This window comes from Antechinus flavipes, chromosome 1, assembly GCF_016432865.1.
Source record: "Antechinus flavipes isolate AdamAnt ecotype Samford, QLD, Australia chromosome 1, AdamAnt_v2, whole genome shotgun sequence".
Classification (NCBI taxonomy): domain Eukaryota; kingdom Metazoa; phylum Chordata; class Mammalia; order Dasyuromorphia; family Dasyuridae; genus Antechinus; species Antechinus flavipes.
The window spans coordinates 241255799-241270286 of NC_067398.1; positions in this window are offsets into that span (position 1 = coordinate 241255799).

Genomic DNA, 14488 nt, shown 5'->3' on the forward strand with positions numbered 1-14488 from the left:
TTCCCTGTGTTTCTTTGAGTATCTCATATTTATTTTTCCTTATGACACAATAATATTCCATTACATTCATATCATGTAATTTGCTATTTGATATAAATTGCCATTTTCCAATTGATGGTCACCTATTTTGTTTCTATGTTTTGTGTTTTTTTTTTCTTTTTTGCTACCTTAGAGTACTCATCTTAATCAACAAGCATTTATTAAATTACAAGTAAGTTACTAAGCATTGTAAATGCAAAGACAAAGGGGAGAGAATTCCTATTTTTAAGGAAGGGAGACTATATAAATATTTGTAGAAGCTACATAGCTCTGTATCACAGAGATCTAGGATGGTGTGTGTAGCATGGATTGATTAATATCTGAGATATGGCCCACTGACTCCTGGGAATCTATGATTTTGACCTTTGTGAGGAATGGGTAGATGGATATGACTGAAAAATGATTCTCACTCTATCTTCAAATTGTATTGAGTTAGAATAACATTTAGTTTTATCTATAGACATATCAACTATTTGTAGTCTAGAATTATATATCTTTGACTTTAGAGAAATCTCTTAATTAGTGTTCACAGTTTTTGCATTAACTTCCTCTCTCACTCTTTTTGTCTCTTTCTTTCTCTGTGTTTATGTTTCTCTCTGTCTCTGTCTCTATCTCTCTGTGTCTGTGTCTCTCTGTTTCTGTCTCTGTCTCTGTCTTCGTCTTTCCTTTCCTCCTTTCCTCCCTCAGTCTTTCTTCCTCTCTCTCCCGCTCTTCTTCTCTCCTTTTCTCTCTCCTTCTCTCTTTCCCTCTCCCTTCCTTTATCCCCCCCTCTCCTTTTTTCTTTCCATAGTCTCTCCAAATACATGTAGCATCAAAAATTTAGAAGTATCTCATACAAGTGTCTCATACAAAGTCCTTCACATATATAGTGTGGGCTTAGAGTTCTGGGCTATCTTCATCAAATCTGAGAGAAAGTGACATTCAAGGTGGTGGAATTGGTTTGACCCACCTGTCCTACGTATTTTTCTCTTTTCTTTGGGGGTGATTCACTCCTGTGCCTGTGAGGAATGAAAAGCATGAGAGACAGAGTTTCTGGGTAATTAAAATTATTCATTAAACTAGAAAATAATCAATAAATTGGGGGTCAGAGTGCTTGCTCAGAAAGCAAAGACAAAACCTGGGAGGATCACTAAAAGCTCAACACTTTTGGAAAAGGAGGTGTCTTTGATAGGTGAAAACCAGCCCCTTATTGGTAAACAATTAATGAGGAGATGGGCTAAAAGTCTTCTTTTTCTCCTGTGAAAACATGACTTGATCATGAGACTCAATTGCCTCTAGTGATCTGGACAAAGAAATCCATTTCTACCCATTCTGGTTGTTTTTTCCCTTCATAAGCAGGATCACCCTAAATTCTTTTTTTTTAATTGTAGCTTTTTATTTACAAAACATATGCATGGGTAATTTTTCATCATTGACCCTTACAAAATCTTCTGTTCCAACTCTTCTCCTCCTTCCCCTCCCCCCTCCCCTAAATGGCAGGTAGTCTAATACATGTTAAATATGTTAAAGTATATGTTAAATACAATATATGTATACATATTTATACAGTTATCTTACTGCACAAGAAAAATCAGATTTAGAAAGAAGGTGAAAATAACCTGAGAAGGAAAACAAAAATGCAAGCAGACAATAACAGAAAGAGTTCACCCTAAATTCTAATGGAAGGGTGTAATGACATGGGATTATTTCCTAAGAGCAAAAATTCACATAGATAAGATACTGTATGTAAGGTCTTCTAGTAGAGTTCCACTCAAGAATGTGGAGCATATATCCAGAGAATTTTGGCAATCTCATTTACAGCAATGTTCTTCAGTGGCTGACTAATTGATTGACCTACAGGGACTGGACTCTGAATGGTGAAATAGAAAGGAAAAAACTTAATTCTAACTTAATAATTGGTTATTAATATAATAGAAAAATAATCATTTCTCTCACTAAGATGGCTTGCCTATGTTTCAATTCTATTTGTATAACAAAGACTTTTTTAGCCATTCTCCAACTGATGAATAACTTTATTTTCAGGTTTTTGCTATCACCAAATGTTTTACAATGAATATTTTGGTGTATAAGGTACTTTAAGTATTTGACCTCCTTGGAGTTATATATATAGAGAGATATTATAATTACTTTAAAAAAATTTTTGTCGCAAGTTGCTTTTCAGAATGTAACCTCCTCATTTAAAAGGATGAGGACATTGAAACCCAGACATGAGCAATGACTTTCTTAAAGTCACCCAGGTAATTGGTAATTGCTGAGATTAGAACTCCAGGTCTTCTGAAACTATATTATAAAGTGTGGTCATCAAAACTATTTGGTACTGGCTAAGAAACAGAATATTGTATGAGTAGAATAGATTAGGTTTACAAGATAATAATATTAATTGACTATAGTAGTCTAGTGTTGATAAACCAAAAGACTCCAGCTTCTATGATGAGAACTTACTATTTGATAAAAATTGTTGTGAATACTGAAAAATAGTATAGTATAAAGTAGATATTGACCCACACCTAGCACCCTATACCAAGATAAGATCAAAATGGGTTCATAATTGAGATATAAAGTGTGATACTATAAGCAAATTAGGGGAACAAGGGATAGTCTACTTCTCAGATCTATGAAGAAGGAAGGAATTTATAGCCAAAGAAAAATGAGTACATTATTGAATGTAATATGATTATTTTTGATTATATTGAATTTAAAAGGTTTTGTACAAACAAAATCAATGCAGCCAAAATTAGAAGGGAAGCAGGGATCTGGGAAAAATTTCTTGCAGCCAGTGTTCCTGATAAAGGTCTTATTTCTAAAATATATAGAGAATTGACTCAAATTTATAAGAATACAAATCATCCCCCAATTGATAAATGGTAGAGAATATGAATAATTTGCAGATGAAAAAATTAAAATCATTTCTAGTCATATGAAAAAATGTTCTAAATCACTATTGATTAGGGAAATGTAAATTAAGACAACTCTGAGGCACTACCTCACACTTCTTAGATTGGCTAAGATGATAAATATTGGAGAGGACACTAACACATTGTTAGTAGAGTTGTGAATTGATCCAACCATTCTGGAGAATCATAGAGAGCATAAAAGAGGTAAGAGGACCCACATGTGCAAAAATGTTTATAGTAGTCATTTTTGTAGTGGCAAGGAACTGGAAAGTCAGTGCATATTCATCATTTGGAGAACTGTTGAATACATTATGATATAAGAACGTAATGAAATATTGTTCTATAGGAAAAAATGAGCAGGCTGATTTCAGAAAAGCCTTACATGAGCTGATGCTAAGTAAACTGAGCAGACCAGGAGAATATTGTACACAGCAACAATAAGGTTATGTGATGATCAAGTATGATGGACTTGACTCTTCAAGAATGAGGTGATTCAAGGCAATTTCAATAGATTTGTGATAGAAAATGCCACCCACATCTAAAGAGAGAACTGTGGAGATTGACTATGGATCAAAACATAGTATTTTTCACCTTTTTGCTATTGTTATTTATTTGCTTGGTTTTTTCTCCCCCCCCCCCCCCATTTGATCTGATTTTTCTTGCATAGCATGACAAATATGGGAATGTGTTTACAAGAATTACATATGTTGGACTTCCGGTTAAGATGGAGGAGAGGAGGCACACAGCTGTGTAAGCTCCGCGCTTTCTCTCACTATCCATTTCATTACAAGCCTCTGAATTAATGCTTGACTGAAAAAAACCCCACAAATAGTTACCAAGAGAAGCCATCCTTGAGATTCGCCAAGAAAGGTCTGTCTTTACTGGAGGGCTGGGACGGTTTTAGATCGGGCACAGGCGGTGGGCAGCGGCAGTGAGAGCACGGGAGCAGACTGGAGAGGGGATGGGGAGTGATCGCAGCCGTCTCTGCAGGGAGAGCTTCGCTACAGGACTGGATACTTTGCTCTGGCAGCAAGTCAGCAGCCCAGCAGAGAAGCTAAAAACACCGAGGGTGAAGAATACAACCCCAAACAGCTGGAGTCTGTCGGGACCTGGCCGCCCCCCCCTTCCCCCCAACAGTGACTCAGCACGCTCTGGGATCTCAGAGCGCAGGCGCAGCACAGTCGGGCTAGTGCCTCACTGCTGCCCCCCGCAGTCTGGAGGGGAAGCTCGGTAACACACCCAGCCCCTCCCCCAAAGAAAGACTCCAGTTTTTTCTGTTTTTCTTTGCTAGTTTGTCTTTGATTATTAGACAGAATGAGCAAGAAACTGAAGAGGACTTTAACCCTTGACAGCTTCTATACAGATAGAGAGCAGACTCTAAATCCTGAGGAGACTAAAAACAGATTGTCTCCAGGTGAATCCCCAAAGGAGGAGATCATCTGTTCCTCAGCACAGATGAACCTCATAGAAGTAATTAAAAAGGCTCTCACAAGGGAGCTAGAAGAAAAATGGGAAAAGCAGAGTGAGGCTTGGCAAAAGGAGAGGGAAGCTTGGGAAAAGGAGAGGGAGGCTTGGCAAAAGAGCCTGGAGAAGTCAGTTAAAGAGAGAGTGGATAAAGAAGTAAAATCCTTGAAAAATAGGATTGGTGAACTGGAAAACAAAATTGGTGAAATGGAAAAAAATTCCACAGAACAAAAGAACTCAATGGGACAATTAGAAAAAGATTTTTAAAAAGTGAGTGAAGAAAATACTTCACTGAAAATCAGAATTGAACAATTGGAATTGAATGACTCGAGGAGACAAGAAGAATCAGTCAAGCAAATCCAAAAAAATCAAACAATGGAAAAGAATGTGAAATACCTTCTGAGGAAGAGAACAGACCTGGAAAACAGATCCAGGAGAGACAATCTGAGAATCATTGGACTCCCAGAAAAGAATGATGAAAAAAAGAGCCTGGACACTATTTTCCAGGAAATTATCAAAGAGAACTGCCCAGAAGTCATAGGAACAGAGGAAAAAAATAAACATTGAAAGGATTCATCAATCACCCACTGAAAGGGATCCTAAAATCAAAACACCAAGGAATATAGTGGCCAAATGCCAGAACCCTCAGACGAAGGAAAAAATATTGCAAGCGGCTAGAAAAACTCAATTCAAGTATCAAGGAGCCACAATAAGGATCACCCAGGATCTGGCAGCATCCACATTAAAGGATCGAAGGGCCTGGAATATGATATTCTGAAAGGCTAAGGAACTTGGTATGCAACCAAAAATAACTTACCCAGCGAGAATGAGCATCTTTTTCCAGGGAAGAAGATGGACATTCAACGAAGTAAGCGAATTTCATCTATTTCTGATGAAAAAGCCAGAACTTAACAAAAAGTTTGATCTACAAATATAGAACTCAAGAGAAATCTAAAAAGGTAAAGATTAATCTTGGGAACTATATTTTGACTATATAGATGTATAAAGAATACATGTATACCTTGTTCTAGAAATTGATGTGGAAAGGACATTGTACCAGAAAAAGGGTAAAGTGGGGGTAGTACAACCCAGGAAGAGGCATAGGAAACCTATTATATCTGAGAGAAAGAATGGAGGGGGATGAATATAGTGGGTATCTTACTGCCTTCAGAATTGGCTTTAAGTGAAAAATCTTAAGACATATTCAATCTATGGTGAAACTTCTCCCATCTCATTGAAAAGTGAGAAGGGAAAAGTGAAAAGGGAAGGAATAAGCTAAGAGGAAGGGAATACGGAAACTGGGAGGGAAAGGGATAAGATAGGGGGAGGAACTCTAAGGCGGGGGGAGGGATACTAAAAAGGGAGAGCTGTGAGAAGCAAGTGGTGCTCACAACTTAATACTGGGAAGGGGGGAAAGGGGAAAGAAGGGAGAAAAGCATAAACTGGGGTTAACAAGATGGCAAGTAATACAGAATTGGTCATTCTAACCATAAATGTGAACGGGGTAAACTCCCCCCATAAAGAGGAAGCGGTTAGCAGAATGGATTAAAAGCCAGAATCCTACAAAATGTTGTTTACAGGAAACACACCTGAAGCGGGGAGATACATGCAGGCTAAAGGTAAAAGGTTGGAGCAAAATCTACTATGCTTCAGGTGAAGTCAAAAAAGCAGGGGTAGCCATCCTGATCTCAGATCAAGCTAAAGCAAAAATTGATCTAATTAAAAGAGATAAGGAAGGGCACTATATCTTGCTAAAGGGTAGCATGGATAATGAAGCACTATCTATATTAAACATATATGCACCAAGTGGGGTAGCATCTAAATTCTTAAAAGAGAAATTAAGAGGGCTGCAAGAAGAAATAGACAGTAAAACTATAATAATGGGAGATCTTAACCTTGCACTCTCAGAATTAGATAAATCAAACCACAAAATAAATAAGAAAGAAGTCAAAGAGGTAAATAGAATACTAGAAAAGTTAGATATGATAGATCTCTGGAGAAAATGTAATGGAGACAGAAAGGAATACACTTTCTTTTCAGCAGTTCATGGAACCTATACAAAAATTGACCATATATTAGGACATAAAAACCTCAAACTCAAATGCTGTAAGGCAGAAATAGTAAACGCATCCTTTTCAGACCACGATGCAATGAAAATTACATTCAACAAAAAACCAGGGGGAAGTAGACCACAAAATAATTGGAAACTAAACAATCTCATACTAAAGAATGATTGGGTGAAACTGCAAATCATAGACATAATTAATAACTTCACCCAAGAAAACGATAATAATGAGACATCATACCAAAATGTATGGGATGCAGCCAAAGCGGTAATAAGGGGAAATTTCATATCTCTAGAGGCCTATTTGTATAAAATAGAGAAAGAGAAGGTCAATGAATTGGGTTTGCAACTAAAAATGCTAGAAAAGGAACAAATTAAAAACCCCCAGTCAAACACTAAACTTGAAATTCTAAAAATAAAAGGAGAGATCAATAAAATTGAAAGTAAAAAAACTATTGAATTGATTAATAAAACTAAGAGTTGGTTCTATGAAAAAACCAACAAAATAGACAAACCCTTAGTAAATCTGATTAAAAAAAGGAAAGAGGAAAATCAAATTATTAGTCTTAAAAATGAAAAGGGAGAACTCGCCAGTAACAAAGAGGAAATTAGAGCAATAATTAGGAGTTACTTTGCCCAACTTTATGCCAATAAATTCGACAACTTAAATGAAATAGAAAAATACCTCCAAAAATATAGCTTGCCCAAACTAACAGAGGAAGAAGTAAATATCCTAAACAGTCCCATCTCAGAAAAAGAAATAGAACAAACTATCAATCAACTCCCTAAGAAAAAATCCCCAGGACCAGATGGATTTACATGTGAATTCTACCAAACATTTAAAGAACAATTAACTCCAATGCTAAATAAACTATTTGAAAAAATAGGGATTGAAGGAGTCCTACCAAACTCCTTTTATGACACAGACATGGTACTGATACCTAAACCAGGTAGGCTGAAAACAGAGAAAGAAAATTATAGACCAATCTCCCTAATGAATATTGATGCTAAAATCTTAAATAAAATATTAGCAAAAAGATTACAGAAAATCATCCCCAGGATAATACACTATGACTAAGTAGGATTTATACCAGGAATGCAGGGCTGGTTCAATATTAGGAAAACTATTAGCATAATTGACTATATCAATAACCAAACAAACAAAAACCATATGATCATCTCAATAGATGCAGAAAAAGCATTTGATAAAATCCAACATCCATTCCTGATAAAAACACTTGAGAGCATAGGAATAAATGGACTTTTCCTTAAAATAGTCAGGAGCATATATTTAAAACCATCAGTAAGCATCATATGCAATGGGGAAAAACTGGAACCTTTCCCAGTAAGATCTGGAGTGAAGCAAGGTTGCCCTCTATCACCATTATTATTTAATATCGTATTAGAAACACTAGCCTCGGCAATAAGAGTCGAGAAAGATATTAAAGGAATTAGAGTAGGCAATGAGGAAACCAAACTATCACTCTTTGCAGATGATATGATGGTATACCTAGAGAAACCCAGAGATTCTACTAAAAAGCTATTAGAAATAATTCATAATTTTAGCAAAGTAGCTGGCTACAAAATAAATCCCCATAAATCCTCAGCATTTTTATACATCTCCAACAAAACCCAACAGCAAGAGATACAAAGAGAAATTCCATTCAGAATAACTGTTGATACCATAAAATATTTGGGAATCTATCTACCAAAGGAAAGTCAGGAATTATATGAGCAAAATTATAAAAAAGTCTCCACACAAATAAAGTCAGACTTAAATAATTGGAAAAAATATTAAGTGCTCTTGGATCAGCCGAGCGAACATAATAAAGATGACAATACTCCCTAAACTAATCTATTTATTTAGTGCTATACCAATCAGACTTCCAAGAAAATATTTTAATGATCTAGAAAAAATAACAACAAAATTCATATGGAACAATAAAAAGTCGAGAATCTCAAGGGAATTAATGAAAAAAAATCAAATGAAGGTGGCCTAGCTGTACCTGATCTAAAATTATATTATAAAGCAGCAGTCACCAAAACCATTTGGTATTGGCTAAGAAATAGATTAGTGGATCAGTGGAAAAGGTTAGGTTCACAAGACAGAATAGTCAACTATAGCAATCTAGTGTTTGACAAACCCAAAGCCCCTAACTTCTGGGAAAAGAATTCATTATTTGATAAAAACTGCTGGGATAATTGGAAATTAGTATGGCAGAAATTAGGCATGGACCCACACTTAACACCATATACCAAGATAAGATCAAAATGGGTCCATGACCTAGGCATAAAGAAGGAGATTATAAATAAATTAGAGGAACATAGAATAGTTTATCTCTCAGACTTGTGGAGGAGAAAGAAATTTGTGACCAAAGATGAACTAGAGACCATTACTGATCACAAAATAGAAAATTTTGATTACATCAAATTAAAAAGCCTTTGTACAAACAAAACTAATGCAAACAAGATTAGAAGGGAAGCAACAAACTGGGAAAACATCTTCACAGTTAAAGGTTCTGATAAAGGCCTCATTTCTAAAATATATAGAGAACGGACTCAAATTTATAAGAAATCAAGCCATTCTCCAATTGATAAACGGTCAAAGGATATGAACAGACAATTTTCAGAGGATGAAATTGAAACTATTACCACTCATATGAAAGAGTGTTCCAAATCATTATTGATCAGAGAAATGCAAATTAAGACAACTCTGAGATACCACTACACACCTGTCAGATTGGCTAAGATGACAGGAAAAAATAATGATGAATGTTGGAGGGGATGCGGGAAAACTGGGACACTAATGCATTGTTGGTGGAGTTGTGAACGAATCCAACCATTCTGGAGAGCAATCTGGAATTATGCCCAAAAAATTATCAAATTGTGCATACCCTTTGATCCAGCAGTGTTTCTATTGGGCTTATATCCCAAAGAAATACTAAAGAAGGGAAAGGGACCTGTATGTGCCAAAATGTTTGTAGCAGCCCTATTTGTAGTGGCTAGAAACTGGAAAATGAATGGATGCCCATCAATTGGAGAATGGCTGGGTAAATTGTGGTATATGAATGTTATGGAATATTATTGTTCTGTAAGAAATGACCAGCAGGATGAATACAGAGAGGATTGGCGAGACTTACATGAACTGATGCTAAGTGAAATGAGCAGAACCAGGAGATCATTATACACTTCGACAACGATATTGTATGAGGACATATTTTGATGGAAGTGGATTTCTTTGACAAAGAGACCTAACTGAGTTTCAATTGATAAATGACGGACAAAAGCAGCTACACCCAAAGAAAGAACACTGGGAAACGAATGTGAACTATCTGCATTTTTGTTTTTCTTCCCGGGTTATTTATACCTTCTGAATCCAATTCTCCCTATGCAACAAGAGAACTGTTCGGTTCTGCAAACATATATTGTATCTAGGATATACTGCAACATATCCAACATATAAAGGATTGCTTGCCATCTAGGGGAGGGGGTGGAGGGAGGGAGGGGAAAAAATCGGAAAAGAAACGAGTGCAAGGGATAATGTTGTCAAGATAAAGTAATCATTAAATAAAAATAAAAAAAAAAGAATTACACATGTTTAACTTATATCAGATTGGTTACTGTCTTGGGGAGAGGGAAGAAGGAGGAGAGAGGGAAAAATATTTGAAACAAAGTTTTGCAAAGGTGAATGTTGAAAATTATTTTTGCATGCATTTGGAAAAATAAAATATTATTAAGCAACTCCAGGTCTTGACTCTCAGTCTAATGTTCTTTCCATTCCTAGCTGATTCATTAAATTCTTCATATGTAGTAAAAAGCTGGAAATTATTTCTGAAGAAATATGATGTTTTGTTCTTTTATTTGTTAAATGGTTATAAAACAATATTATTGCAGATATTCTATAATGTAAACTCTTGTATACTCTGATTATGTCTTAATGTTATATATAGGCCGAATGCCTAGTTGAATATGCTTACTTGATACCTACTTCAATATAGTAGGTACTTACTAAATGTTTGTTGAGTTGTCTCATAAAATACATGTCCCACTGTATATAGAAATAATGTAGTGCTTTAATTTTTCAGTAACTAGATCTCAATTCATTCCTGTGAAGGATTTCATGAAAATGATGCACATGCAAAAAACAAAAGAAAGCTCTAAGCAGTGATAGACTCTACAAGGACAAAGAAAACAGAGGAAAATGTAGAATGCTTAGCTTTTAATTTTTTATGCTTGTGGAAACAGTCTGAACTTGAAACAAATGGTACTAAATGTGTCTTGAAATAAATTTTTAAATCTTAAGTACCATAGGGCCATTATATTGGGGAGGTTGTGGGAGGAAAGGTAGCTCCTCAGGCCAGGACTGGGTGGAAGAAGAGTTCACTAAGTTGTGGCCGCAAGGGGGAGTAAGTCAACTATCTAGCAGTTTGCTATTCAATTATTTTATTTTATTTTATATTGGAATCTTTACAAATTATTAAGTCATTAGAGTTGATAGAGATAATAATTATCTAATTTAGCATAGTTCAGTATGATTGATCTGATCCTACAAGAAGATATTATGGGCCAGAAGAAACAAGGTACTAAGTAGAACTGATAAAAACAATGCTTGTGTTCACACCTTTAGAGAGCTCATATAAGCAAGAAGCTCTTAGGGCCAGAGAGCACTCTGGGAGGAAACCTATAATCCCACTCTCTCAGAGAAGGAGCATAAATAGAGCTTCAGTGAGCCAGTCAAGGAAGTTCAGCTGAATTTAGATTGAGAGGGGAGCATCAAGTGAGTTCAGCCAGAAGCCTTCTCTCAGAGGCAAGAAAGATTCATTACAACTTTCACCTTGGTGCTGGCTGGAGGCTGAAGAAAGCAGAGGCAGAAGCAAAGGACAAAGCTGCAAGAGCTCTTAGAACCAAGGAGAGAGAGAGGCCTCTAAGAAAAACTAACCAGGCTATTTTGGAGGAAGCAATAAAAAATCTGAACTTTTAACACCTGGCTGCATTTGGGTGATTATTACTTTTAACTGAAACTAAGGCTGCCTCCAGAAAACCTCCCGGAGAAACCTGCTCCCAGAGAGAACCATTATATTTTAAAGAAGAAAAACACCACAATTTTATTTTTTTACTTTCTAATTAGGTGCTAAATTCTATTATTTCTATATGGCCGAAGTATTGCAAATCTTTTAATACTCTCTAATTGGCCTCTGGGACAAAGCCCCAACTACCTTGTCCTTGTTATGGATCTGGCAAAATGTCATACCCAAGAATTTATGAAGTTATGAGAGAAGAGGTGACTTTTAGTAGCAATAAAAGTTATGTTAAATATAAAGTGAAAATGACTTTTATGTCAAAGTAGGTGTATTGTAGTCCCTTGGTGAATAAAAAATCCAATTAATGTCAAATGTAAATTTTTATGATTTTAGTGTTAAATTGCTGTTTAATGTTATATGTCTGTAGAAGGGGCTCATGAATTCATTTCAATACAATAAGTTTTTTTTAGTAGGCATGAATTAAGGTGAAACTGTTATTAACAGTGCAATAACAATATGAGCAGAATGTTGAAATAAGTAAGGCAGGATGACATAGATTATGCAAATTAAAATGGCATTGAAATTTTAAATTCATTTGAAGTCATTATAAAGCTTCCAGAAGGCCTCTTGGGACCAGTCTACTCAAATGACTTCATAATAGAGGCATTTAGTGAAATCTGTTACAGCATTATTTTTTTCCTGTATATTGGTTCTTGGGAATCCTCAATAGATTTTTAACTTTTAATTTTCCCATACAGGCATCAAAGAAGGTCATTCAGCATGTGGAAATGTTAATTCCACATAAATGGAGTACTGCCATGTAGCAGTACTTAGAATAGTGGCTTGTATTTAACAGGTGCAGTTTTTCAAAACTAACCTTTGTCCATCCAACAAAAGTGACTATATTTTTGTTGCAGGCCATTTTCCTGACAAGTACTCTTTCTCTTTTATTCTGACCCTCTTTTTGAATTCCTTATCTCTGAAATCCCTCTGACATGATTACTTGAACCCCTTAAGGTTCCTATCAGATTAGTATTATAACTCGAAGTGAGCCACCTGGTTTTCATTTAAGCCCACAAAATAAAAATAAAAGAGTCGTTTGAGTGTGTGTGTGTGTGTGTTTCCTTCCTTTCTTTTTTTTCTTCCTTCCTTCCTTTTTTCTTACTTTCTTCCTTTCTTTTTTCTTCCTTCCTTCCTTTTTTTCTCTCTATTTTTCTTCCTTCCTTCCTTTCTTCTTCTTTCTTTCCTTCCTTCCTTCCTTCCTTCCTTCCTTCCTTCCTTCCTTCCTTTCTTTCTTTCTTTCTTTCTTTCTTTCTTTCTTTCTTTCTTTCTTTCTTTCTTTCTTTCTTTCTTTCTCTCTTCCTTCCTTCCTTCCTTCCTTCCTTCCTTCCTTCCTTCCTTCCTTCCTTCCTTCCTTCCTTCCTTCCTCCTTTCTTTCTTCCTTTTATTTCTCTTTTTCCTTTTTTTCAAAAAATTCCTTGAAAAAAAGCTATTTAGCCCCCTCCCCCCCATTTCTTTATTCTCTGTCTCTATCACTTTCTGTTGCTCCCTCCTAAATGCTCTACTAGCTCATTTCTTCTCTCTTCAAAGTAACTAATTGAATATTATTCTTCAAAGTTACTAATTGAATACTTCTTTCTTCAAAGTTACCTAATAGAATACTATTTTTGTGATCCTCATTCTTCTTGATCTCTTCTGCTATTGCTGATACTTTTGACCATCCATGCTTCCAGATACCCTTTCTTCTCCTAAATTTTTGGGATATTATTCTCATTGATTCTTCTCTTGTTTGTCTCCCAAGATTAAGCTCCAGATCCTTTTTATTTTTTCAGTGCTATCTAACTTAGTCATGAGTTTCTGCGCCAATAGCTTCAAGTTCTCTATGTTCAACCTTAGTTTTTCTTTTAAATTCCACTCTTACTTCACCAACTACATATTGTACATTTTGACTGTATGTCCTATAGGTATTTTAAGTTCAACATGCCCAAAAGGGAATTTAATATCTTTATTCCTAAACATACCTTCTGAATTATTGTTATTGTGAAAGATGCCTCATCTAGTTACCTAGATTTGAAATCTCACTGTCATTTTTGACTCTACTTTCATTCACCCCACAAAATCCTGTCATTTCTATAGTACCCCATAAAATAACTTCCATCTATTCCCTTCTATGTACTCATTACAGATTTCTCCCAACTTCAGGTCCTTATCACTTCTCACCTGGACTATGGTATTAACTTCTTTCCCAGTCTTCCCATCTTTTCTTTTCCCCTTTGAATCCATTCTCCATATAGCTACTAAAATGATTTTTTTAAGGGATAGGTCTTGCCATGTCATCTCTCTACTAAATAACTTCTAGTGACTCGCTATTACCTCTAGAATCAAACAAATTCCTTTGTTCGGCCTTTTAAGCTCTTTACAAACCTGGTTTGTCCTATTTTTCTAGTTTTCTTACACATTATTTTATTCATATCCAGTGGTCTAGCCATATTGCCTTACTTGCTGTGCGTCACACATGATGCTCCATCTGCTGTCTACATGTCTTTATACTAGATTTTTCTCATGCTTAGAATGCTCTTCCTCTTCACCTCTGCCTTTTAGAATTCCTAACTTTTTCCTTTTTTCTTTTTACTTATTCATTCCCATATACATATATAAATGTATATTATATAACCCCATTATATATATACATATATATTCAAGACTGAAAGAACTTCTTTTGTAAGAGGTCTTTACAAATTCCTTCAGCTTATAAGTACCATTTTCTTATCTTTTCTTTCTTCTTCTTTCTTTCTTTCTTTCTTTCTTTCTTTCTTTCTTTCTTTCTTTCTTTCTTTCTTTCTTTCTTTTTTTTCCCCAGAGGCAATTGGGGTTAAATGATTTGCCCAGGGTCACACAGATAGGAAGTGTTAAGTGTCTGACACCAGATTTGAACTCAGGTCCTCCTGACTTCAGGGCTGGTGCTCTATCCACTGTGCCATCTACCTAACCTTATAAGTGCCATT